The sequence below is a fragment of the Odocoileus virginianus genome, chromosome 24 (genome assembly GCF_023699985.2).
Source record: "Odocoileus virginianus isolate 20LAN1187 ecotype Illinois chromosome 24, Ovbor_1.2, whole genome shotgun sequence".
In the NCBI taxonomy this organism is placed as follows: domain Eukaryota; kingdom Metazoa; phylum Chordata; class Mammalia; order Artiodactyla; family Cervidae; genus Odocoileus; species Odocoileus virginianus.
Genome location: NC_069697.1, coordinates 13308613 through 13334479, shown reverse-complemented (window position 1 = coordinate 13334479; position 25867 = coordinate 13308613). Strand labels below are relative to the sequence as shown.

The 25867-nt window shown below is 39.7% G+C and overlaps 1 protein-coding gene and 1 long non-coding RNA gene across 5 annotated transcripts in view; one reads left to right on the top strand and one right to left on the bottom strand.

Annotated features, from left to right (window-relative positions):
- Window positions 1-21089, bottom strand: LOC139030803 (uncharacterized). Of its 2 annotated transcripts, none has more exons than XR_011483189.1 (4): window positions 20870-21089; window positions 15640-15732; window positions 5150-6212; window positions 1-88 (listed from the first exon to the last, which is right to left on the bottom strand). It is a non-coding gene; the product is annotated as an uncharacterized lncRNA (long non-coding RNA). The 2 variants fall into 2 exon arrangements; XR_011483190.1 differs by lacking the exon at window positions 20870-21089 and adding an exon at window positions 19293-19455.
- The window catches only part of SLC6A15 (solute carrier family 6 member 15), a 52792-nt gene continuing 45918 nt past the window's right edge, over window positions 18994-25867 (top strand). Inside the window, exons 1-2 of one of the 3 annotated variants that reach the window (XM_020883318.2) lie at window positions 19575-19998; window positions 20295-20414. The gene's annotated coding sequence lies outside the window, so the exon portion shown is untranslated. Of the gene's footprint in view, window positions 19335-19574; window positions 19999-20294; window positions 20415-25867 lie in introns of those variants that run through there. The other 2 variants (XM_020883316.2, XM_020883317.2) reach the window with 2 other exon arrangements.

Sequence of the window (25867 nt, the reverse complement as noted above, 5' to 3'; positions counted from 1 at the left end):
TTTAATATTTTTGATAGATTTTATTTAAACCTGCACTTTGACACTGTAGACTTGGATATGGACTTGCTGCAGAGTAGATATGTTAGAACTGAAAAACAAAAACGTAATTATTTTATTACTGACATTATCATTTGTTTTCCTTCTGTTCCCAGATTCAAAGTCAACTTATTGTTCAAATGCTTTTTCCTCAGTCCACTGAAATCTAGAATTTAGAATGGTGCCTAGCACAAGTTAGAATCTCAATATATATTTATTGCTTAAATAAATGATAATGAGAATGGTTTCTTTCCTTGTCATTATACTAACAATACATCTTTATGTTTCACTGACTTTTAATTTCATTTATGTTGTTCAGTTGTATAGAAATGTATATACATTTTTTTTCCATTTTCTTGAGACACTAACCAACATAGTTGCAAACATTCTCAACAAAATACTAGCAAAATGAATCCTACCACACATTAAAAAAAACCATACATCATAATTAAGACTGACTTATCCCTGAGGAGCAATGATGTTTCAAAATACACAAATCAAAACAATGGGATACACTACATTGACAGAATGAAGAATAAAAATCATGATTATCTTAATAGATGCTCAAAAAGCATTTGACAAAATTCCACATCTATTCATGATAAAATTCTCAATAAACCAGGTATATGAGAAATATACCACAACATAATAAAGGCCATACATGACAAACCAACAGCTAACATGTGCTTGCTCCACTTCAGTCATGTCTGACTGCCCTCTGAACTGTAGCCCCAGGTCCCTCTGTCCAGGGGATTCTCCAGGCAAGGAAACTGCAGTGGGCTGCCATGCTCTCCTCCAGGGGATCCTCCTGACTTAGGGATCGAACCCACATCTGCATCTCCAGCACTGCAGGCAGATTCTTTACTGCTGAGCCACCAGGGGAGCCCCAGCTAACATCATATTCAATGGTAAAAAGAAGAAATAGTTTTCTCTCAGATTAGAAACAAAGCAAAGATGCCTTCGTTTACCACTCCTATTCAATAAGGTACTGGAAGTTCAGATCAAAACAATCAGGCAAGAAAAAGAAATAACAAACATCCAAATAAGAAAGGAAGAAGCTCAATTATCTGTTTGTAGATGACATGATCTCATATAGAAAAGCTTCCAGTAAAGATTCCAGTAAAGATACTGGAAAAAAAACATAGAAATTCATAAATCAATTTAGTAAAACTGCAGGATACAAAATTAATAAACAAAATCAGTTGCATTTATACATATTATCAATAAACTTTCCAGAAAAGAAATTTTTTAAAAATCCCATTTACAAGAGCATCGAAAAGAATATACTTAAGAATAAATACCATCAAGGAAGTGAAGAAGAAGAAAAAAAAAAAGGAAGTGAAGATCTACACACTGAAAACTATGAGACAGTGATGAAACAAACTGAAGAAGGCATAAATAAATGAACAGGTATTCTAAGTTCAGGGACTAGAATTCATCTTGTTAAAATGTCCATAGTACACAATGCATTCTCTTTTTTTTTCCATTTATTTTGATTAGTTGGAGGCTACTTTACAATATTGTAGTGGTTTTTGTCATACATTGACATGAATTAGCCATGGATTTACATGTATTCCCCATCCCGATGCCCCCTCCCACCTCCCTCCCCACCCGATCCCTCTGGGTCTTCCCAGTGCACCAGCCCTGAGCACCCGTCTCATGCATCCAACCTGGGCTGGTGATCTGTTTCACCCTAGATAATATACATGTTTCGATGCTGTTCTCTTGAAACATCCCACCCTTGCCTTCTCCCACAGAGTCCAAAAGTCTGTTCTATACATCTGTGCCTCTTTTTCTGTTTTGCAATGTTCATCGCAGCACTGTTTATAATAGCCAGGACATGGAAGCAACCTAGATGCCCATCAGCAGACGAATGGATAAGGAAGCTGTGGTACATATACACCATGGAATATTACTCAGCCATTAAAAAGAATTCATTTGAATCAGTTCTAATGAGATGGATGAAACTGGAGCCGATTATACAGAGTGAAGTAAGCCAGAAAGATAAAGACCATTACAGTATACTAACACATATACATGGAATTAGAAAGATGGTAACGATAACCCTATATGCAAAACAATGCATTCTTTATAATAAAACTTAATGCTATCTCTTTTGAAAAGAACTTAGGAACTTAGGAAAACTGATGCAGAATCCTTGCTTAAAAACTACCCATCTCCTGAAACATGTTTTGGAGAAAAAACAGTCAATGCTCAGAAAGCCTGTAGGTCCCAGCCCAGGCACGGTGATATTTACTTTCTACAGCAAGACTTAACATAAATGGAATGACGAATAAATTGCCTTCATTATTGATGAGTCAGATACTGGATGAGTGTGTGCCTGCAAATAAAAGATACTTAAAACATGCCATTGGGCAAGACTGGAATTGTCAAAGACTGAAAAGTTGAGACACCTGGGAACAACTAGGTATGGATATATATAAGGCAGGTATGGAACCCAAAAAAGAGAAGTCTAGTTACAGAAAGTATTTTAGATTGCTTAAGTGCTTGGGCTGTATTAGATTACTGTTCATGATATTTAGTCCTTTCCCCAATCTTACGCGGAAATTAACATCCCTGCTTCATTATATGGGGCTTGGCCAAGTGTCTTGCTTTGATAGAATGTGGGTGGTTGTAAAAGTGTGCCGGTTCTAATTCTGCCCGTAAGAGATATCACATTTCTATCAGCCCTTTTGCCATGAAAAGAACATGCCTCAGAAGATAATGGTCCCAGGTAGGTTAAGAGACATGTAGAACAGACCTGAATGAAGCTTAGAACTGATAGAACCAGGCCAGTTTAGATAAGTGATGAGGATGGTAACTGTTCTAAGCCATTGGGCTTGGGAATGATTTGGGTTTACAGCATTGTGACAATAACTGGTTTCTTCAGTGCTCCTCACTTTATTTTTAAATTAGCACTATATTTTAAAATTAGCACTATCTTCCAGTCCAATCTCCTCAGGACCTTGCATTTACTCCTGCCTTGCTATAATTTCAAATTGTGACTTCGATCATACTTTTCATAATCAGGAATTGACAGAGCTGTGCAGACAGGTGGAGAGGGACCATTAAATGGTGGTCCCTAGTGTTATCGAATATAAAGAGAATCTAAATGATAAAAAAAAAACTTAACATGAGAATCTACTTAGATGGGTTGGAAATATAATGCTCAAGTTTTATAAGAAAAGTATGTGCAAATAACTAAGAGATTACAATGTGACAATCAGACTCAGGTAAGGTTGTATGAAGATGATGGAAGAGAAAGATTGCTGGTAGAGCGGTTCTAAGACTACAGATTCTCTTCTGACTCACTCTGAATTCTCAAGTTTTACACACAACCTTAAATGCTTCATTGGCATAACATTAAAGTAACTTATATTATTAAATATGGTTGTACCCTGCTTTTCTGTGAAAGATATGCTATTATAATTCTCTCTACCTTTAAATTAGTTTGGCTTAAATAAAAAAAGCACCAATATTTTACATTATTAAATTTAAAAAGCCCTGAAATCAGTGTTAAAATCATTAATTTTCATTAGTATCAAAGGAAATATAAACTTCTTGGCTATACTTCCTACAACAAACAAAGCTATTGTAAGAAATTATTTGACAGAATTTATAAAAATAATTGGAATATGGTATTCCAACTTAGAATTAAAATAGTCCTATGCTTATTACAGAGCAGTTTAAGTAAGTTTTTTTTTCTTACTTAAAAGTCAAGAACACTTAAATTATGTTACATTTAGAATGCTATACTTGGTATTATGAATATAACAGAAGTTCTGTGTTCCCTATAAGGTGTGGCTTAGAAATCATTCTGCTTTCAGCTTTGTAGCACTAACCTGATTGTCTTTTAACTTCTCTATTGTGGTTAAAAGCAACAGAAAATTTCCAATTATTCAGGCTTTGACTGCTGTTAAGCTTTTACTCTCTTTCAGGAAGCTAAGTTCAGTTAACTAAAAAGTCCGTTGGAATTGTCTTTTCAGTGTTTTTTGAAGATGTTCTTCCCTTTCCTGACATTGTGCTGTCTAAAACCTCTAGCACATCTTCTTAGATCGCAGCAAAGACCACTGAGGTGCTTGTGCATGCTTAGTATCAGCAAATGTTTATTGTGGAGAATGAATCAGTGAACGAATGAATGATTACTCCCCCCCCCAAAAAAAAACTCCTATGAGTTTCCATCTTTTATGGCATTAATTCATAAATCCTTATTATTGTGATCATGCAGATCTCTAGGACATGACTTAATTACCTTTCCAATTTCATCTCTTAATATACCAAACACATACATCAGTTCCTTCTCATGAGTAAAATTCACTTCACAGGTGTTTGGTTTGCTCTCTTAATCAAAAATATCTTCCCTCAATTTTCTATTTGGAAAAATCCTATTTTTCCAGCAAGGCCCATTTCAACTCTTCAGCATAGCAGTTAAGAACACAGACTTTGATGCCAGATCACTTTAGAAATTTTTATTCAGTTTCCTATAAAACTAAGCATATGCCTACTATGTGGCACAGGAATTCTATTCCTAAAATTTTACCCGAGAGAAATGAAAAGAAATGTCAATAAAAATCAGTGTGAAAAATGATTATAGCAAATGTATTCATAATAGTCAAAACTAGAAACAGTCCAAGTATCCATCAATAGGAGTATGGATAATCATTATACACATATTCATATAATAGAAAGAATACTATTTAGTAATAAAAAGAAATAAACTACTCCAATAACATGGATCAATTTTAAGAGTATTATTCTGAGTGAAAAAAGACTTAGTAAAAAAAGTACTACGGTATGATTTGGGCTTCCCAGGTGGATCAGTTGTAAAGAATCTGTGCCAGTGCTGGAGACTCAGGAGATAGGGGTTTGATCCCTAACTCTGGAAGATCCCCTGCAGGTGGAAATGGCAACCCACTCCAGTATTCTTGCCTGGACAATCCCATGGACAGAGAAGCCTGCAGGCCCCCGTCCATGGGGTCACAAAGAATTGGACACAACTGAGCACACATGCATAGTGTGGTTTAATTCATATAAAGTTTTAGAGAAGCAAAAATTGATGTATGTTGGAAAAAATAAGAACAACTATTGCTTGGAGGGGTGATGTAGATATTACCTGAGAAGATGTCATTTTCTGGAGTGATGTTTTCTGCAGGGTTTTATGTCTTAGCAAGTGGTTGTGTTACAACTTATCAAATGATATATCTAATTCTTGATAATTTTCCTTTATGTAAGTTTTACCTAAAAAGAACAAAAAAGAACTATAAATGTATATTGAATCCCAATGAATTACATCTATGCTGAAGTGCTTAGGGGAAAAATGTACTGATGTATACAATTTATCTTGAAATGCTTCAATAAAATAAGACAGATTTATGGACAAGTAGAATGGTGGAAATATCTGTGATAAAACAACTACAGTAAAATGTTAATGCTTGAATCTAAATGGTGAGTATATGAACATTTACTAGAAGTTTCCTCAGACTTTTTGTATATTTGCAAGTTTTCATAACAAGTACTAGAAAAAATTTAACTACTAGTTTTAGAAATCATCTTATTCTAATTAATTATTACTCTGCTATTTGCAGGATGGTAGTTTTCCAAGTCCCTATTCCACATACCTTCAGTATTTGGCTTTTTCCTGTAAGAAAGAACTGTTTCTTCTTTCATATTATTGCTTTATTTATTATGAGTATGGATTTATGTGTTCTTATTCTATTTACTGTTACATTACATGACTGTCATTATTAATTTTCAAGTTTGAAATTCCTCATATTTCAACAAGCTGGAAGTCTTTTAAGATTGCTATTTCCTTTTGCTAGGTCCCTATCTCTTTTTGATCACTTATGACACAAGATACTTCCAAGTTCATCTTGTATTTTCTTTGTCTTGGATTTAGCCATTTCAGAAACACTGATTCTTTTGAGTACAGAATGATATTTAGAAACTGAGGCCTTATTTCTAGATGTGTCCATTGCTACATGTGTCTTTGCTTCTAGGACCTTTCAGTAGAATTTCATGAATTTAACACATTTAAATTACATGTTTAAAGATGAGTTAATTCTGATACAACCAATTTCATGGCAACATTAGGGTGTCCTCTTTGCACTTTTTGGTCTTCTTTGACTTCCAGCACTGCAAATTTGTATCACGTTCCTCCATCAGTGAAGACTCTGCCTCTAAAAAACATTAATATATTACACATAGCTCACACCTGCCACATACTATACATGTATAGTATCTTCAAGGAAGGATTCCTGGGTAGACAATGATGTTGTCAACTACAAATTGGCACTTGCCTGTCAACTATAAATCGGCGCTTGCCTGTCAACTACTAATTGGTGCTTGCCTGTCAACTGCTAATTGGCACTTGCCAAGAGCATTTGCCGGGGCCTGAACAACAACAAGGGCATCTGCCACCTGCTTCTGCTGCTGCAGCTGCTGGCCTTCAACACTCTCTGAAGGGAATTCAGGGTGGACAGTGAGGCGCTCTGTGTCCCAGGGAAACTGGTAGAATAGGTCTTTAGATAGTTAGGTGTTTTCAGAAACTGATTTCAAGATCCCAATCCTTGTGTCTCCTCATATCTAGAAAAGCACTAAATCCCTTCCTGGTGACATCAGCTCCTCGGGACTGGCAAAAAAACTTGTAAAATGAGTGCTTGATGGGGTTGAACTCTCCATTCACCAAAGTCTTATATATTGACCTTGCATAACTGACTCTTTGGAGCATCTCTCAGAGCTACCTGAGGGGCTGTCTCGCAGGCTGCAGTCGTCATCTTACCCCATATAAAACTTCACTCGCAACTCTCACGTTGCGCGTCTTTTTGGTCAACAATGTGAACACAGGTGACTATTCCTTTTTGAATCCCACTTCAATTATCAAAGGGAATCTCAAAGAGGGAGTTTCTGAATATGACTTGAGAACTAAAGAAAGACACTTTTAAAAAACTCAAGAATTTTAACTGGGTATAATGAAGGAAGATACAAATGATACTCTTTTTCTCCTTAAAAATGTTGCATCACTTCAAAATAATAAAGCTAAACCTTTCAGAACTTCCTAAGTACACTCTAATTTGCAGAGCAAGGAGTGAAGTCCTCAATGAACAGGGATAGAGCTTATCACTTTTTTTTTTTAACACTGTGAAACAGTATAAATGTGAAAACAGCTGGACTGGAAGTCATACAGAAAATAGCAACTTCAGAAAGTGGAAGAGCAACTGGGGAAAATCTCCAACACTGAGGAACAACAGTAAGAAAGAGGCTGAATACAGCATAACTTTGTAACTAGTGAGATCCTTTTCTTATTCAAAAAAGGGAGGAAGATTAATTGAGCATTAATTTAAAAATGAGAAATAGAAAAACAAAACAGATCAATAAGTACAGGAGAATATAACATAAGTATTAAAGACAAAATTAGCCAGTTAAGAAAAAAAAAAAGAATCTGTCAATGAAAAACAAAACAAAACATCACCACCAACAAAAAGCTAACATATACAGCATAGGTTTGGTTGGGATCAGATGGTGGATGAACAGTAGAACATTAGTAGAGATTGGAAAATGGCAACTGACAGTCTACAGTGGTGAAAAATTTGACAAAACTGTTACATGCCATCATTTACTACAGAAATAATATGATGAACCTGGGTTTCAGGAGAGGGTTTCTAAAAATATGTTATTGGTATGAGTTTGTTGGTTTAGCTGCATTTTATAAGGTGTCTGCCAAAGAAGAGTTGAGTTAGGAGAGAACTGGCTCATTTTCAAGGAGGGACCAAAAAAAAAAAAAGCTCAGGAATTTCAGAACTTGCAGCGCTGAGAGATATAGCATAATAGCACTTTTCCTTCTCTAACTGGTCAATGAAATAGCAAAACAAAAAAAGTGTTTTGAGCAACTTCAGTGAACAAAGTGAGAGAATGATCACCATACCTTTTGTTTTAAACTAGTGCATGTTTAGTTGCTCAGTCGTGTCTGATTCTTTGTGACCCTTTGGACTGTAGCCTGTCAGGCCCCTCTGTCCATGGAGGACAGAGGTAAGAATTTTTAGGTAAGAATACTGGAGAGGGTTGCCATTTTCCTCCTCCAGGGGATCTTCCCAACCCAGGGATTGAACCCATGTCTCCTGTGTCTCCCACACTGTAGGTGGATTCTTTTTGTGCTGAGCCAACTCAGATATAATTAATTTGCCTTTCACCCATCAGATCCGCTAAGCTGGACAAAATATCTCTGGGAGAAGAGACCAAAGGCTTAATCCAACAGGTATCTGATAAACTCAAAGTACCTATGATTAAATCTAAAGAGAAAGGGTATGTCTTGAAAGGAACTGTGTGTTTGACTATTAATACACAGAGTGGCTTAGAAGCAAATAATTTTTAAACTGTTTTGAGAACTACACTTTTAGAAGTACCACCAGTCTGATTAAGTTGACAGACTTTTTTAGGCACCAAAATTTCCATTTCCTATGTGACCAAGGATGACCTGAAAAAGGAAACATTAATTAAAGAGTGGGGCACTCAGAAGCCATGGAGAAACAACAAGAAGGATATTACTTTTAAGGAGGAGGACCATGACCTCTAACTAACATTTCCTCAGTGAGCCCAGAAACACTTTACAAAGTTATCCCAGTGAGATTTCAGAACTTCTCTGGACTACTGACTACTCCGAATGTCAGTGTTTATCATAGTCGTCTTGTTCCTGTTCCACCATTATATGTTGGGCTTGTGTTGAGTCACACGGGGAAACCTGATTACCACTTCCCCTCCTCTGCATCTCCAGAGCAAGAAGAGCTACACCTGATTTGTTCCGGACAATGAAAAGTAAGTGATGTGACACACACCACATCTAAACAGAAGTTCTGTTTGCAATTGCATTGGCCTCTTGTCTTCCCTTTTGCTAAGAGAATAGGTGTATTCCATATAAGCTTTGCTTCTTCCGGCAAGGTCCTAAAATGAAAGAACACGTGCAGCAAATCTGAACAGAGTCAGGTAGACTGGAGCAAATTGCAATTGCTGAAGTGTAATATGAGTGAGAAATAAACAGGAGTTGTGTCATTACTGAATGAGTAATTGTGCAGCAGACTCTTTATTACAAACATAGCTAGAAAACAGATTTCAAGATACTCCATAAATGCTGCTTTAGTATGCACAACTCTCGTTTAAAATTTAGTTAAAATAAAGACGTCTCTATTTTTTTCCCCCAAAGTAAATAAAGATGAAGAAGAAAACCTACATAGGAAGGTTATTTTAGAAGCTCTAGGAAATAATGTGGAAGAATTACCTCTGAAAGATAATTGGGCCCAGATGGCTTTACAAGCTGATTCATTTCAACCTTTCAAAGAAGAGATACATTCAAGGAGATATATTCATACTAGTCAACAATTTAGCAAAACATAAAATCTTCCCAATTCATTTTGTAAAATCAGCATAGCCATAATAATAACACCTAACAAAAATATCACACATAGAGAAAGAAACTCATAAAAAATTCAATTTGGATAGGAATGCTATGTGCTGGATTGGCTATTTTCAACATGATGCCACTGTTACTTCCACAAAAGGGTGAGGACTGCATTTCTAAGAATCACCTTCCTTGTGCTGATAGATTCTTACGGTTTGCCAACAATACAGGGTAAGGTGAAGTCACCACACTCAATTCACACAGTCAATGCAGTGGCTTCTTGAAATTCTCTGTGAATTTGGGAATCTGCACGTGCTATACTGCTTGAGACACAAATTGTTAGTAGCTTGCAACTAAAGCTGTACTTACTGAGTAAATTATAATCTGGAAGCAATTTACAAACTAAAATATAACCATAGTTGTTGAAATCCAAAAGCAAGAAAGAGACACACATAAGAAATATGTCAATAATGTGGGAAAAGAAAAAGCACAAAAAAGCAGCAACAAAAAAATTACATTGCCAGCATTATCCAAAGTTGACTCTTTGAAAGGACGAGCAGACAAATGTTTAGAAAAATTGATTAGAAAAAAGAAAAGGTTGAAATAAACAATACTAAGGAGAAGTATATACATCTATAAGTATAATATAGAATTTAAAATTCAAAAATACTAACAAACTTATCACAACACACTAAAATTTAAAAAAAAAAACAACAACCTTAAAAGAATGAGTCACCAAAATGTACTCAGTAAGAAATAGGTAACTTAGGAGAGTGATGACAATGAGACAGCAACATAAGTCATTCCTGACCTCATTCACCCTAAGAACAGCTAACATCTATTCAAGAATAAGACACCAATGAGACAATCCTAGAACAAGAGGCTGAGGCAGAAGTAAGCAATTATAGACGATTACTCACAGAAAATCAAATCTTTTAATTCACCATTATTTAAGTCAAAGATGAAAGAAAATGTAGGCGAGTGAAATCATCCAGAGAGGGCATGGAGAGAAAAAAAAGATATAAGGACCAAGGACAGAGCCCTAACTATTAACATTTATAAAGAAAAAAGAATAAAGAAAATGGGTAGGGGTTGCTAAAAAGAAGACTGTAAGCATTTACTTTTATAAAAGAGAACCACTGATTTCAGCATAGGTCACCTAAGTACTTAACTGTCATCTTGCTAAGTCGTTTCAGCTGTGTCCAACTCTTTGCAACCCTATGGACTGTAGCCCACCAGACTCCTCTGTGCATTGGATTCTCCAGGCAAGAATACTGGAGTGGGTTGCCATGCCCTTCTCCAGGGGATCTTCCCGACCCAGGGATCGAACCCATGTCTCTTGTCTCTGGCATTGGCAGGTTCTTTACCACTAGTGTCACCTGGGAAGCCCTAACTGTCATCATAATTTAATAGAATTCCAGCACTAACCTAGTCTTCTTGAGTTGTTCTGGCTATGTTTCAATGAGAAAAGCAGTCATTTGTCACATTTTATAAAACAACAACACTAATAAAAATAAACAAAACTATATATTTGCATATCATAAGTATATATAGACATGTGTATAGACAGAGAGAAAGAGAGGAAGAGACGGGAGAGAAGGAAAGGAAATTTTGTAAGAACACATAGCAAATAGTTAAAAATATTTACTACTAGCTTGTAGAATTGACAGAAAGGAAAAGAAACTTAAACACAGGGGCTTTAACTTTGTAAATTCTTACTATTTACATGTTCATATTTTGACACTTATTCAATGAACAGGTATCATTATTGTATAAAATAATAATATAGAATTTAAATGATGAGATTTGAATAAATCTGTAGTGAGATTTTGAAATGAATCATAGAAAAAGCAGAAAAGAGATGACATGCAAAATGAAAACTATAAAATATTTTGTTTTTAGATAATTACATAGCTGCAAACCCAAATTAAGGCCTGGGCACAGTACCTGACATACATGTCAACTGAAGAAAAATGGACAACCTAAATTGTCAGTTATGCTTTTCCAGGAACTTCACAGAGCACTATAGCCTGGGACACAACCTTTCAGATATTCTGAAGAACTGTTTCAAAAGGATAAAAGTCACCATATATAGGAGTTTTTGCTATGAAAACATCTTATAGTCAAACATCTAATCACAAAAAGACACACTTCTCAAGTTACTGATTTTTAGTGCTTTTCCACATATGGGAAAGGGAGCTTCCTGGTGGTTCAGAGGGTAAAGAATCTCCCTGCCATGCAGGAGACCTGGATTTGATCCCTGGGTCTGGAAGATTCCCTGGAAACAGGAATGGTCTTTCCAGTAGTCATGTACATGGGCCATAAAGAAGGCTGAGTGCCAAAGAATCGATGATTTTGAATTGTGATACAGGAGAAGACTCTTGAGAGTCCCTTAGGACAACAAGGAGATCAAACCAGTCAATCCTAAAGGATAAATAAATCTTGAATATTCATTGGAAGAACATGCTGAAGTTGAAGCTCCAATACTTTGGCCACCTGATGCGACAAGCTGACTCATTGGAAAAGACCCTAACATTGGGAAAGATTGAGGGCAGGAGGAGAAGGGGACAACAGAGGATGAGATGGTTGGACAGCATCAACTCAATGGACATGAGTTTGAGCAAACTCTGGGAGATAATGAAGGATGGGAAAGCCTTGTATGCTGCAGTCCATGGAGCTGCAAAAAGTCAGGCAGGACCTATCAACTGAAAAACAACAATGTATAGGAAGACACAAGAGTCCGGGGTCATTGGAATTATTCCTTAGATATGGCTCTTAACTATACAGAGCCACTATCCAGCACAGAATGTTTCCTGATTTTCCTCCATCCTGAATCGCCCAGATGTTCCAGAAAAACATCTATTTCTGCTTTATTGACTATGCCAAAGCCTTTGACTGTGTGGATAACAATAAACGGTGGAAAATTCTGAAAGAGATGGGAATACCAGACCACCTGACCCACCTCTTGAGAAACCTGTATGCAGGTCAGGAAGCAACAGTTAGAACTGGACATGGAACAATGGACTGGTTCCAAATAGGAAAAGGAGTATGTCAAGGCTGTATATTGTCACCCTGTTTATTTAACTTATATGCAGAGTACATCATGAGAAACGCTGAGCTGGAAGAAGCACAAGATGGAATCAAGATTGCTGGGAGAAATATCAATAACCGGAGATATGCAGATGACAACATCCTTATGGCAGAAAGTGAATAGGAACTAAAGAGCCTCTTGATGAAAGTGAAAGAGGAGAGTGAAAAAGTTGGCTTAAAGCTCCACATTCAGAAAACTAAGATCATGGCATCTGGTCCCATCACCTCATGGGAAATAGATGGGGAAACAGTGGAAGCAGTGTCAGACTTCAGTTTTTTGGACTCCAAAATCACTGCAGATGGTGATTGCAGCCATGAGATTAAAAGACGCTTACTCCTTGGAAGGAAAGTTATGACCAATCAAGATAACGTATTAAAAAGCAGAGATATTACTTGGCCAACAAAGGTCCATCTAGTCAAGGCTATGGTTTTTCCAGTGGTCATGTATGGATGTGAGAGTTGGACGGTGAAGAAAGCTGAGCGCCAAAAAATTGATGCTTTTGAAGTGTGGTGTTGGAAAAGACTCTTGAGAGTCCCTTGGACTGCAAGTAGATCCAACCAGTCCATCCTAAGGGAGATCAGTCCTGGGTGTTCATTGGAAGGACTGATGTTGAAGAAGCTGAAACTCCAATACTTTGGCCACCTCATGCGAAGAGTTGACCCATTGGAAAATATCCTGATGCTGGGGAAGATTGAGGGCAGGAGGAGAAGGGGACAACAAAGGATGAGCTGGCTGGATGGCATCACCGACTCGATGGTCATGAATTTGAGTAAACTCTGAGAGTTGGTGATGGACAAGGAGGCCTGGTGTGCTGCGATTCATGGGGTTGCAAAGAGTTGGACAGGACTGAGCGACTGAACTGAACTGAACTGAACTGAGGTGGCATAGTAATAAATAATCCATCTGCCAAGCAGGAGATGTGGGTTTGATTCCTGGGTTGGGAAGATCCCCTGAAAAAGAAAATGGCAACCCACTCCAATATTCTTGTCTGGAGAATCCCTTGGATTCTGAGGAGCCTGGTGGGCTAGAGTCCATGGGGTCGCAAAGAATCAGACCCGATTTATTGCCTGAGCAGGCACACATTCTTTGTTTACTAACATGGCAGGTGACATTCTTTGTCTCTCTCTTTCTCTCTCTCTCTCTCTCTATATATATATATATATACTATATATACTATATATATATATAGTCGTTTAGAAGTATAATATTATGTAAAAGAAATTTATGATTAAAAAGTAACTTAAGGGACTTCCCTGGCAGTCTAGTGGTTAAGGCTTCATACTTCCACTGATGTGGGATAAATCCCTGGTGGGGGAACTAAGATTCCACATTCCATAGAGTACAGAAAAAAAAATTTAAAACGTGATAACATTTGTTGGTATTTTCAGGTGTCCAAGTCATTATGGCTTTATCTACAAAATGTAGAAATGTTGGCAATTTGATCCTTGTTTACTGTTTTGAATGCTTCACTATCTCAGGCAATTGTTTAAAAAATTTGATTTGATTGCTTTGACATTTATGAATTCAGTTAACCCCTCCTCTACTCACAGAGATCAGATAACCTGGTTAACTGCCTTGCTCTTTACCTCTCAGTCCTTCATCAGTCATGAATACTTCGGATCAACAGAATTTTCAACAGGCATTTCTGGATTGTGCAAACTTTATTTTATAAACATTTTGAGACTATAGACTATATATCAAATAACAGTTGGTATGGAGGGTAAAGAATACAATTTTTAATAGAATGAAAAGTAGAATTTCCACAAAATGCTAAAGAACCTAGAAGTGTAGAAAAATGTCTTCCTCCCCAACAATAGGAGATGGATTAATATAATCTCATGATGTGAATTAATTTCAATATTTTCCCTTGAATTGTTGTTTCCTCTTATAAAGTGAAAATCTTTAATTTCTCAGACTATCCTTGGGAATGAATGGATGAATCTTATGAGAACTGCATCCTTTGCACTGTCTTGTGGGACACCATTTACATCCTTAGTTAAGCCATTAAAAGTTTTATTGGTTTGAGTTGCTATTAAGATGCTACTCTTCAAAAAAAAAAAAAAAAAGATTCTACTCTTCAATGGCCAGACGGTGCCTGGATCTTTGAATTATAAAGAATTCTAAATTATGAAAAATTTAATTAAACAATTAATTAAACAATTGTTCCTATGTTAACTGGCATTGTGTCGTGCCAAACGGCAGAATTTTGAAAATGAATATACTCTCATGATGTGAAATGATTTCAATATTTTCCTTTAGTATTGAGCTTTTAAAACTTCTAAAAATAATCTTTGTTTTTCTGAACTCTTGGGAGTTTTTGCATAATATTGTTATTTTGAGAGATTTGGTTTTAAAAATAGTATGGTAGAAAGTTATGGCAAGTCAAGATTCCTCTCCCCACATATAGTCCACACATGCTTAAGAGAATACGCAGACCTTTCTCTTTCAGACCTTTTATTATTTTTTAAAATGAGAAGTATCATATTAATTGCTTAAAAGTAGGTGTCAAATTCAGAAGGTGATTTGGATACAGGCAGGTATTTATTTACTCTATCTAGCAGATGCCTCCAGACTATGTGAATTTAGACAACCTAAGTCTCAGGTTTTTCTTCTGAAGTGTTATCTACATCATAAGGTTGGTGTAAGGGTTTAAAAAAATAGGCATATTAAATATTCCAAAGGCACATACTCAACATCAAATCAATACTTACTAATATATAAGAATACAGCATGATGGGCTTCCGTGGTAGCTCAGTGGTAAAGAATCCGCCTGCCAATGCAGTGGTATGAGTTTGATCCCCAATCTGGGAAGATCCCACATGCCTGGGAGCAAGTTAGCCTGTGCACCACAATCCTTGAGTCGGTGCTCCAGAACCTGAGAGCCAAAACTCCTGGGCCCATGTGCTGCATCTGCAGAAGCCTGCGTGCCCTAGAGCCTGTGCTCCATAGCAAGAGAATCCCTGGCCATGAGAAGCCCAGGTCCCATGGCTAGAGAGGAGCCCCTGCTTGCTGCAACTAGAGAAAAGCCATGGCCGCAACAAGGACCCAGGACAGCCAGCAACAAATAAATAACTAAAATCATTAAAAGCACACCGTGTGGCCATAAAAACGAGTCTCCCTTTACCTGTAGGTTGAAATCTTCTTCCACGTTCTGCTCATCCCTTTGGCGTGCTGCCTCTTCCTCGCACACCCATCCCATGGGGTAGTCATATTCCTACTGTATGACCAGAGACAGCACTCAGTAACTGTTAGTTAAAAGATATTAGCAATCGAACAGCACATGTTTGAAGGATTTTGTTGTTAAAAGTGTTTTAATGATACTGTTCACCTCCATGACTGGAGTTCCCAGGACCTTCTTCCGGAATCTTTACACTCCTGCTGCACTTGTTCTTTCTAAGGTGCCTAACCCTGTTGTAATTCTACACTTTCTTTCTCTTAAAATATGTACATTCACTAAAGACTTACATAAATGAATAGAAAAAAAAAAAAGCCACCTCAGTTCAGTTCAGTCGCTCAGTGGTGTCCCACTGTTTGCCACCCCATGACTGCAGAATGCCAGGCCTCCCTGTCCATCACCAACTCACAGAGTTTACCCAAACTCATGTCCATTAGTCAGTGATGCTATCCAGCCATCTCTGTTGCCTCTCCTCCTCCTGCCTTCAATCTTTCCCAGCATCAGTGTCTTTTCAAATCTGATATGAGTATTGCGACTCCTGCTTTCTTTTGGTCTCCATTTGCATGAAATATTTTTTTCCAGCCCTTCACTTTTAGTCTGTATGTGTCCCTTGTTTTGAGGTGGGTCTCTCAGTCAGCTCTTCACAGTATTGGAGTTTAAGCTTCAACATCAGTCCTTCCAACGAACATTCAGGACTGATCTCTTTAAGGATTGACTGGTTGGATCTCCTTGCAGTCCAAGGGACTCTCAGGAGTCCTCTCCAACACGACAGTTCAGAAGCATCAATTCTTTGGTGCTCAGCTTTATTTATACTCCAACTCTCACATTCATACATGACCACTGGAAAAACCATAGCCTTGACTAGATGGACCTTTGTTGGCAAAGTAATGTCTCTGCTTTTTAATAGGCTGCCTAGGTTGGCTATAGTTTTTCTTCCAAGGAGCAAGCATCTTTTAATTCCATGGCTGCACTCACCATCTGCAGTGATTTTGGAGCCCCCAAAAATAAAGTCAGCCACTGTTTCCACTGTTTCCCCATCTATTTCCCATGAAGTGATGGGACCAGTTGCCATGATCTCAGTTTTCTGAATGTTGACCTTTAAGCCAACTTTTTCAGTCTCCTCTTTCACTTTCATCAAGAGACTCTTCAGTTCTTCATTTTCTGCCATAAGGGGGTGTCATCTGCATATCTGAGGTTATTGATATTTCTCCTGGCAATCTTAATTCCAGCTTGTGCTTCTTCCAGCCCAGTGTTTCTCATGATGTACTCTGCATATAAGTTAAATAAGCAGGGTGACAATATACAGCCTTGATGTACTCTTTTTCCTTTTGGAACCATTCTGCTGTTCCATGTACATTTCTAACTGTTGCTTCCTGACCTGCATACAGATTTCTCAGGAGGCAGGTCAGGTGGTCTGGTATTCCCATCTCTTGAAGAATTTTCCACAGTTTATTGTGATCCACACAGTCAAAGGACTTAGCCTAGTCAATAAAGCAGAAATAGATATCATGATCCATCAGATATTGGTAATTTGATCTCTGGTCCCTCTGCCTTTTCTAAAACCAGCTTGAACATCTGGAGGTTCACGGTTCATGTGCTATTAAGTCTGGCTTGGAGAATTTTGAGCATTACTTTACCAGCATGTGAGATGAGTGCAATTGTGCCGTAGTTTGAGCATTCTTTGGCATTACCTTTCTTAAGGATTGGAATGAACACTGACCTTTTCCAGTCCTGTGGCCACTGCTGAGTTTTCCAAATTTGCTGGCATATTGAGTGCAGCAATTTCATAGCATCATCTTTTAGGATTTGAAATAGCTCAATTGGAACTCCATCACCTCCACTAGCTTTGTTTGTAGTGATGTTTCCTAAGGCCCACTTGACTTCACATTCCAGGTTGTCTGGCCCTAGGTGAGTGATCACACTGTTGTAATTATCTGGGTTATGATGATCTTTTTTGTACAGTTCTGCTGTGTATTCTTGCCACCTCTTCTTAATATCTTCTGCTTCTGTTTGGTCCATACCATTTCTGTCCTTTATTGAGCCCACCTTTGCAAGAAATGTTCCTTTGGTATGTCTAATTTTCTTGAAGAATTCTCTCATCTTTCCCATTCTATTGTTTGGGGGAAAAAAAAAAAAAAAAAAAGCCAGCCAGATCTGGGTTTAAATATCTATTCTGCCATTGAACTGTGTGACTTTTTCTAATACATTTTTTCCTTTGGGCATCACGTGTGTCTAATCAATAAATTAGGAAAATCACCTCATTAATTAATTGAGATTATATAAGCTATTTTAAAGCCCCCCAGTGCTTGGTGGGAAACTCAGTAGCAACTTTCTCTTCTTTCTCATTGGTTTCAAGACATAAATTAGTACCAATCATTTTTGAGGATTTTATTCCACAAGTAATTTGTGACTTCTAACTTTGTACATGCATTTGTGATAGGTGTGACACGTCAGTTAAACGTGTGTGGAGGGGAATACTGGTAGGATAAAAAAGGTCTTTCTGGTACTACTATAAACTATCCCTGGAAACATACAGAAAACTCTGTTTCCCGTAGATATGCCTAATCCTGATTATGGAGAACATAGCTCTACTTAACTTTTAAAAATTCTTCTCAGTTGTTATTGGTATTATTTGTACTACATTTCAATTTATATATATTATATATATATATATATGATATATATCAACATATATATTTGCCTGTCACCAACATGTGAAGTAAAAGCAAATTTTGCAAGATGTTTTCTAAGACTTTTATTGTAACTCCTTTTAGCTTTTCCTGTGAGATATCTATCAGAGTGTTTCTTTATCCATGTCAGAGGAAGGGCATCCAGAAAATCAAATGTAATTTAATTTTTTCTTAAAAAAAATAAAGGTAGGTTTGGAAGAGACTGAGAAACAGCTGTCTTGGCTGCATTAAAAGCTGAGGATTAATAGCAATGTTCTGACTTGAAATTTAGGTCTTGTGATTTCCTTCCAGGAGATTTTTCACTGCCTGAGAAACCTGTCTGCCATGGACTTATTATTTAATTCAATCTTAATTGGATATAAACCGTCAAAATCTGAGGGATTGTTGGAAGGCCTAAAAGTGCACAAAGTTTTCTTTTCTTTTTTTTATGGTAATATCAATCACCTACAAGAGGGAAATGTCCTTCCCCAAGACACTAAACCTTTGCAGCATATTTTACGTTCATTTTGCATTTCTTTCAAATTTTAAAGTTTTAGCAACATAAAATTTAATCTCTAGAGTATATGCCCTGCCTCGGGGAAGATTCAGCCATTTTTAAAAGTAGGCTAGGCTTTTGTGCTCAGTGATGTATATTTTAGGAATTCTCCACGTGGATTAGTATGTCTTCGTTGCTACGAGATGAGTCAGGCTTCATCTCATAATAAGACCCCTTGGAGACAAATAGGATGCTAAGGAACCTACATACGGTGAACACCGGCTCCCTTAAAGAGCCGTAATTTGGCCAGAATCCCTGAGCGCTATCAAGCCACCGTCTGATGGAGAAGGAAATGCCCCGAGTCTTTTCCTGGGCGAACGATGTAAATGACCGGCTTGGAGAGAAAGCTAGGGAAAAGGGTTCTTTGGGTCACTCACTGCTTCTAGCCCGGTCGCCGTCGTTCGGAGAACATTCAAAGGGTAGGACCACTTCCATTGTTATCCGGGTTGAGACAAAGGCGGGGTAGGAGGGAGGAGGGCGGGCGTGGTGCCCACCCTCTCGGTTGCGTGGGTTGGGCAAGGAGGGGAGGGATGGCAGGGCGGGATTTGTTTTGTTTTGCTTTGCAGCCGGCTTTCCCCGAGTCCATCCCGCCCCCGCCGGGAGCGCAGCGAGGACGCGGCGAGGCAGCCGCAGCGGCCTCTGCGTCAGGAGGCGGCGCGGCGGGGAGGTGCGGCGCCCGGCCGGGCGACCTGGCTCTCGTCCCCTGGCGCCCGCAGCCTCGCCCTCCCCCGCAGCCTGTCGGCGGCCGCAGCTCGGGCGGGCCGGGCACGTGGGCGCCTCCGTCACACCCTCGCTCACACACACATACACACACACACCCGCGCGCACGCACCCGCGCGCCTGCATCCCGTGCTCTCTCCCTGGCCGACACACAGGCGCTCACGAGTCGCTCCTGGCCCCGGCCCGCAGGACGGCGACCCCCCTCCACCCAGACTCCGGGCCCGCCCTCGGCCAGCAGCGCCTGCTCTCCAGACGGCTCCTCGCGCCCGCGGGTCGCAGCCACCTGGCCCGACTCTCTGGCCACTGCTGCTACTGTCGGCACTTGGAAACGGCCCAGAGGCGCCCGGCCAAGGCACCCTGAGGGTGAGGACACGCTCCTAGCGCTGAGGGCACGGTTTAGGTAGGGTGGGGCTCAACTAGGCACCCTGGAGCCCGGGACCCGGGAAGGGAGCGGAATTGATGCCTGGATGCCGGGAAGGACTCGGGATGTGTCCGGGGGGTGCGGGGAGGCAGGGCGGCTCCAAAGCCCCGGGAGGGCGAAGCTGGGCTCTGCGTCCTGCACCTGTGCATAGTCAGGGTGGGGAGCGGGGGCTAGGAGCGGCGCGTAACCGGGAAGCACATGGGTCGAAACGTGCCGCCTTCCTTCCTTGTGACCGCAGCATCCCCGAGGGACTAGTTGTTTCCAAGTCAAAGGAGAGCTGGCCGCAGGGTGGGGTCCGAGTGGGCCAGTCAGAAAGTTGCGAGGGTCGGGCCGGAGCAAGGCGCTTCCAAGGTTCTAGGTGAGTTGGAAGCCGATCCTCGTGCGGGTGGGCGGTGGGGCGGGGAGAGGAACCAACCTCATTCCTCATTCGCTTCTGGGGGCTTTTGCAACTGCTGAAGGCGACTACCTAAGGCGGGGTGGTTTCACGTGACCCCGGTTCCCTTTTCCCCGAGGTATCCTGCGTTAAATGGTCCCAAAGTGGGGCCTTTCTCCCGCACCAGGCACGCGGCTCCCCCAAGAAAAGCACAGCTTGTGGGTTTCTGCGCCTCCAGGGATTGGAGAGGGTGTTGGTGAGGGTGTCGGTGCTGGGATTTAAAGGAGAGGATGGGAGAGATTGGAAACCCAGACCACGAACTCGGCGGGTTTGTGCGTGTCCTGGGCAAGAGGACCGTTTTGACTTTCCGTCGGAACGCGCCTTGTAAATATAAATGGATCAAAAACGTCCGACCTGTCCTGGGGACAGGTGTGACCCACCCGCTCTCAGAGGCTCCAGCGGCGGGAATCCTTTGCCGTTGAGCAGAGAAGCGGCGTGCGTGGCGCGTTCACAGCGAGCGGGGAAGCCGGGCTCGCGCTCTCCGGCGCCGAGCCCTCCCGGTTCCCTTCTCCCACCTCCGGGAGAAACTGTGGAGTAGGACGAGGCGGGGTCCGCACTCGGCGCGGTGACGTCAGCAGTGTTTGGGTGCTTATGCAAATGAGGCTGCGACCGTTCTCCGCGGACCGGCCGTTTCCCCTCCAGGTCTTAAAGGTACACCCAGGCTCAGGCTGCGCCGTTTGTTTGGTTCACTGCCCAGCAACACGAGAGGGCCGGAGGGGTTGCGTTCTGTGCTACGTTTGGGCTTTTTGTCTCCCAGTTTTTAAAGCAGTCTTATACCTGTCATTGCCTGGTTGTCGTCCCGGAACACAGGGAACAACGTGTTTGCTTTAAGAAATATCATTTTCTGACGAATAACCCAATAGTTAGTCTCAGTTCTGCAAGAACCACACTCCAGCTTAAGTCTTCAACGCCTAGTATTGGGTTGGAGTTGTAGTAGGTGTTTAATAAATACTTGTTGATGGACTCGAGGGTGTGTGGATTTCTCTTATTAAATTTGGACTATTCAACCATCAAAATAGTCTTTTTTTTTTTTTTTTTTGGCGATTATGAGTGACTTTTGCGTCTTACCTGATCAATGATCCATCTATATTGGTTAGCGTAAAATATGTTATCAATATATTACTGAATTCTTTGACTTTGCCAACAAGTGAAAAGAACACTGTGTTCTTTTTTTTTCCCCCCAGAAAGACAGGACTTAAGTGTTTTAAAAGGAAGACAACCTCATCGTTTGTTGGCAAGCTTTCTTTTTCTGATTGCACGTTATGTACTTGATTAGAGAATTACGTTGGTGACCCAGGTGGTAAAGAATCTGCCTACAATGCAGGAGACCCGGGTTCAGTCCCTGGGTCGGAAGAGCCCTTGGAGAAGGGAATGAAAACACACCAGTATTCTTGCCTGGAGGATTCCATGGACAGAGGAGCCAGGCGGCTGCAGTCGATGGGGTGGCAAACAGTATAACAGGACTGAGCGACTTTCACTTTATAATTCAATATATGTAACTCGATACTGTATTTTAATGGTATTAAGAAAGGCATTTATGTTTTTAGGAAATAAGTGCTATGTCATCCAGTAAATAAAGTAAATCAGAAATACTGTCAGACTAGTTCAAGTTGCTGTAACAAATTACCATAAACAGGATGGCTTATAAATAAAAGAAATTTATTTATCACAGTTCTAGAGGCTGGTTCAAGATCAAGGTGCATCAGATTCCATGTCTGGTGGGAGCCTGCTTCTCGGTACCTGCTGCTGCTGCTGCTAAGTCGCTTCAGTCCTGACCGACTCTGTGCGACCCCATAGACGGCATCCCACCAGGCTCCACCATCAATGGGATTCTCCAGGCAAGAACACTGGAGTGGGTTGCCATTTCCTTCTCCAATGCATGAAAGTGAAAAGTGAAAGTGAGGTCGCTCAGTCGTGTCCTACTCTCTGTGACCTCACGGACTGCAGCCTACTAGGCTCCTCCGTCCATGGGATTTTCAGGCAAGAATACTGGAGTGGGGTGCCATTGCCTTCTCCTGGTGCCTAGAGGATGCTTTCGCACTGTGTTCTCACATGGTGGAAGGGGCTAATTAGTTCTCTAGAGGCTGATATTCACCCCTAAAGGCTTCACCTCTTAATACCATCACACTGGGGTTAGAATTTCAACATATATGGGATGGGGGGGAGGACACAAACATTCAAACCATAGCAAATAGTAAAGAATTTTTTTTTAATTTTTAAAAATTTTTTTCATTTATTTTTATTAGTTGGAGGCTAATTACTTTACAATATTGTAGTGGTTTTTGTCATACATTGACATGAATTAGCCATGGATTTACATGTATTCCCCATCCCGATCCCCCCTCCCACCTCCTTTTCTACCCAATCCCTCTGGGTCTTCCCAGTGCACCAGGCCCAAGCACTTGTCTCATGCATCCAACCTGGGCTGGTGATCTGTTTCACCCTAGATAATGTACATGTTTCGATGCTGTTCTCTTGAAACATCCCACCCTCGCCTTCTCCCACAGAGTCCAAAAGTCTGTTCTATACATCTGTGTCTCTTTTTCTGTTTTGCATATAGGGTTATCGTTACCATCTTTCTAAATTCCATGTATATGTGTTAGTATACTGTAATGGTCTTTATCTTTCTGGCTTACTTCGCTCTGTATAATGGGCTCCAGTTTCATCCATCTCATTAGAACTGATTCAAATGAATTCTTTTTAATGGCTGAGTAATATTCCATGGTGTGTATGTACCACTGCTTCCTTATCCATTCATCTGCTGATGGGCATCTGGGTTGCTTCCATGTCCTGGCTATTATAAACAGTGCTGCGATGAACATTGGGGTGCATGTGTCTCTTTCAGATCTGGTTTCCTCAGTGTGTATGCCCAGAAGTGGGATTGCTGGGTCATATGGCAGTTCTATTTCCAGCTTTTTAAGAAATCTCCACACTGTTTTTCCATAGTGGCTGTACTAGTTTGCATTCCCACCAACAGTGTAAGAGGGTTCCCTTTTCTCCACACCCTCTCCAGCATTTATTGCTTGTAGACTTTTGGATAGCAGCCATCCTGACTGGCGTGTAATGGTACCTCATTGTGGTTTTGATTTGCATTTCTCTGATAATGAGTGATGTTGAGCATCTTTTCATGTGTTTGTTAGCCATCTGTATGTCTTCTTTGGAGAACTGTCTGTTTAGTTCTTTGGCCCATTTTTTGATTGGGTCATTAATTTTTCTGGAGTTGAGCTGGAGGAGTTGCTTGTATATTTTTGAGATTAATCCTTTGTCTGTTGCTTCGTTTGCTATTATTTTCTCCCAATCTGAGGGCTGTCTTTTCACCTTGCTTATAGTTTCCTTTGTTGTGCAAAAGCTTTTACATTTCATTAGGTCCCATTTGTTTATTTTTGCTTTTGTTTCTAATATTCTGGGATGTGGGTCATAGAGGATCCTGCTCTGATTTATGTCGGAGAGTGTTTTGCCTATGTTCTCCTCTAGGAGTTTTATAGTTTCTGGTCTTACATTTAGATCTTTAATCCATTTTGAGTTTATTTTTGTGTATGGTGTTAGAAAGTGTTCTAGTTTCATTCTTTTACAGGTGGTTGACCAGTTTTCCCAGCACCACTTGTTAAAGAGGTTGTCTTTTTTCCATTGTATATCCTTGCCTCCTTTGTCGAAGATAAGGTGACCATAGGTTCATGGATTTATCTCTGGGCTTTCTATTCTGTTCCATTGATCTATATTTCTGTCTTTGTGCCAGTACCATACTGTCTTGATGACTGTGGCTTTGTAGTATAGAGCACATAGTAAAGACTTTTTAAATTGGATGATAGCTATTTCAGATACCAGTAATCAGGTAAGATGCCTTAGTTGTTATTGAAATTTTAAATCAAGTTAAAATAATTGTTAAAACCTAAACTTCACAAGCATTAGTTTACCCAGTGATCACAGTTTAAATTTTACTGTGTACATGTTAGAAAATAGGTTTCCCCTGTCATAACATAAGACTTTTGTTTGAGATGACATAAATTTGCATTCCTTTGAACTCTGGGGTTATCATACAGGTAATTAAAAAACCATTGACTTAGAATGATAGACCTGAGACTTGGTGATGAAAAGCACCACAAACTTTCACTTCTTAATTTACTTCTCAACTTCTTTTGAAGAGTTCATCAACCCCTTTATTACTGCATACATATACATGATGGACTGTGTTAATATATTCCTATGCAAAGTCGATTTTAAAATAGTTTCTGAGCAGATGGTGTTATTAACAAAATCCATGAGCATAGTCTCATGTGGGCAAACATTTGAGGTTACATAGCAGGAATCCTTAAGATTTATTTCCAGTTTTGCCTGTAACTTAAAACAAGTCCTAACTACTCTTGTGGGAATATTGATTAAATAATTTTTAATAAACAAATTTATCTGCTTATACATTAACTTTGACCAATAATAATTGTCTCATATTTCTTGATGAACAGCAAGCCCTAGAGACTGTGGTACATGGTAGTTTTAAATGCACAGTACCACTTGATACTGGGCTTTCCAAGTGGCTCAGTGGTAAAGAATCCACCTGCCGTTGCAGGAGACACAGGAGACGGAGGTTCAATCCCTGGGTGGGGAAGATCCCCTGGAGGAGGGCATGACAACCCACTTCAGTATTCTTGCCTGGAAAATCCCGTGGATAGAGGAGCCTGTCAGTCTAAAGTCCATGGGGTAACAAAGAATTGGACACAACTTAGCGACTGAGCATCCACACAAGCATACTACTTGATATAGGATAGAACTGTTCTCAGTTTTGAAGGTCAGTTTATTTACTTGTGGATAATGTGCTAATATATCCTTTCACATAAGATTAATTGATGGCCATTTTTGAATAGAATGTTTAACTTGGAAGCTTTTTCACCTATCAGATTGGCAAAGATCAAAAAGATTACTCACTCTACTGAAGAAGACAGGGAACCAGGCACTATGATACTTTGCTTATGGTAGTGCAAATTGAGACAGCTTCTATAAAGGGTAGATTGTCAGTTTTTACTAAAATGATAAAAGCACATACCTTTTGATCAAGCAGTTCCACTTCTAGGAATTTATTCTACAGATATGCAAATATCAGATACATAAAGTGAGTTTCTTGACCATTTGAAGCCAACTTTCAGAAGTAACCTGTATATGACATTCTCATCCCATGGTCTATCATGTAATCATTAAAACACACACACAATAAGCTAGTGTATTGAGAGCAAAAATTTTTAAAGATCTTTAAAGTGGAAAATCAAGATGCAGAATAATACATATAGTATACAGTAATAGTGATGTAAAAAGAAAGATATGGGTAGATGGAACAAAAACACATAGTAGCTTGAATATTTATATTAACTTGATTATATACCAAATAT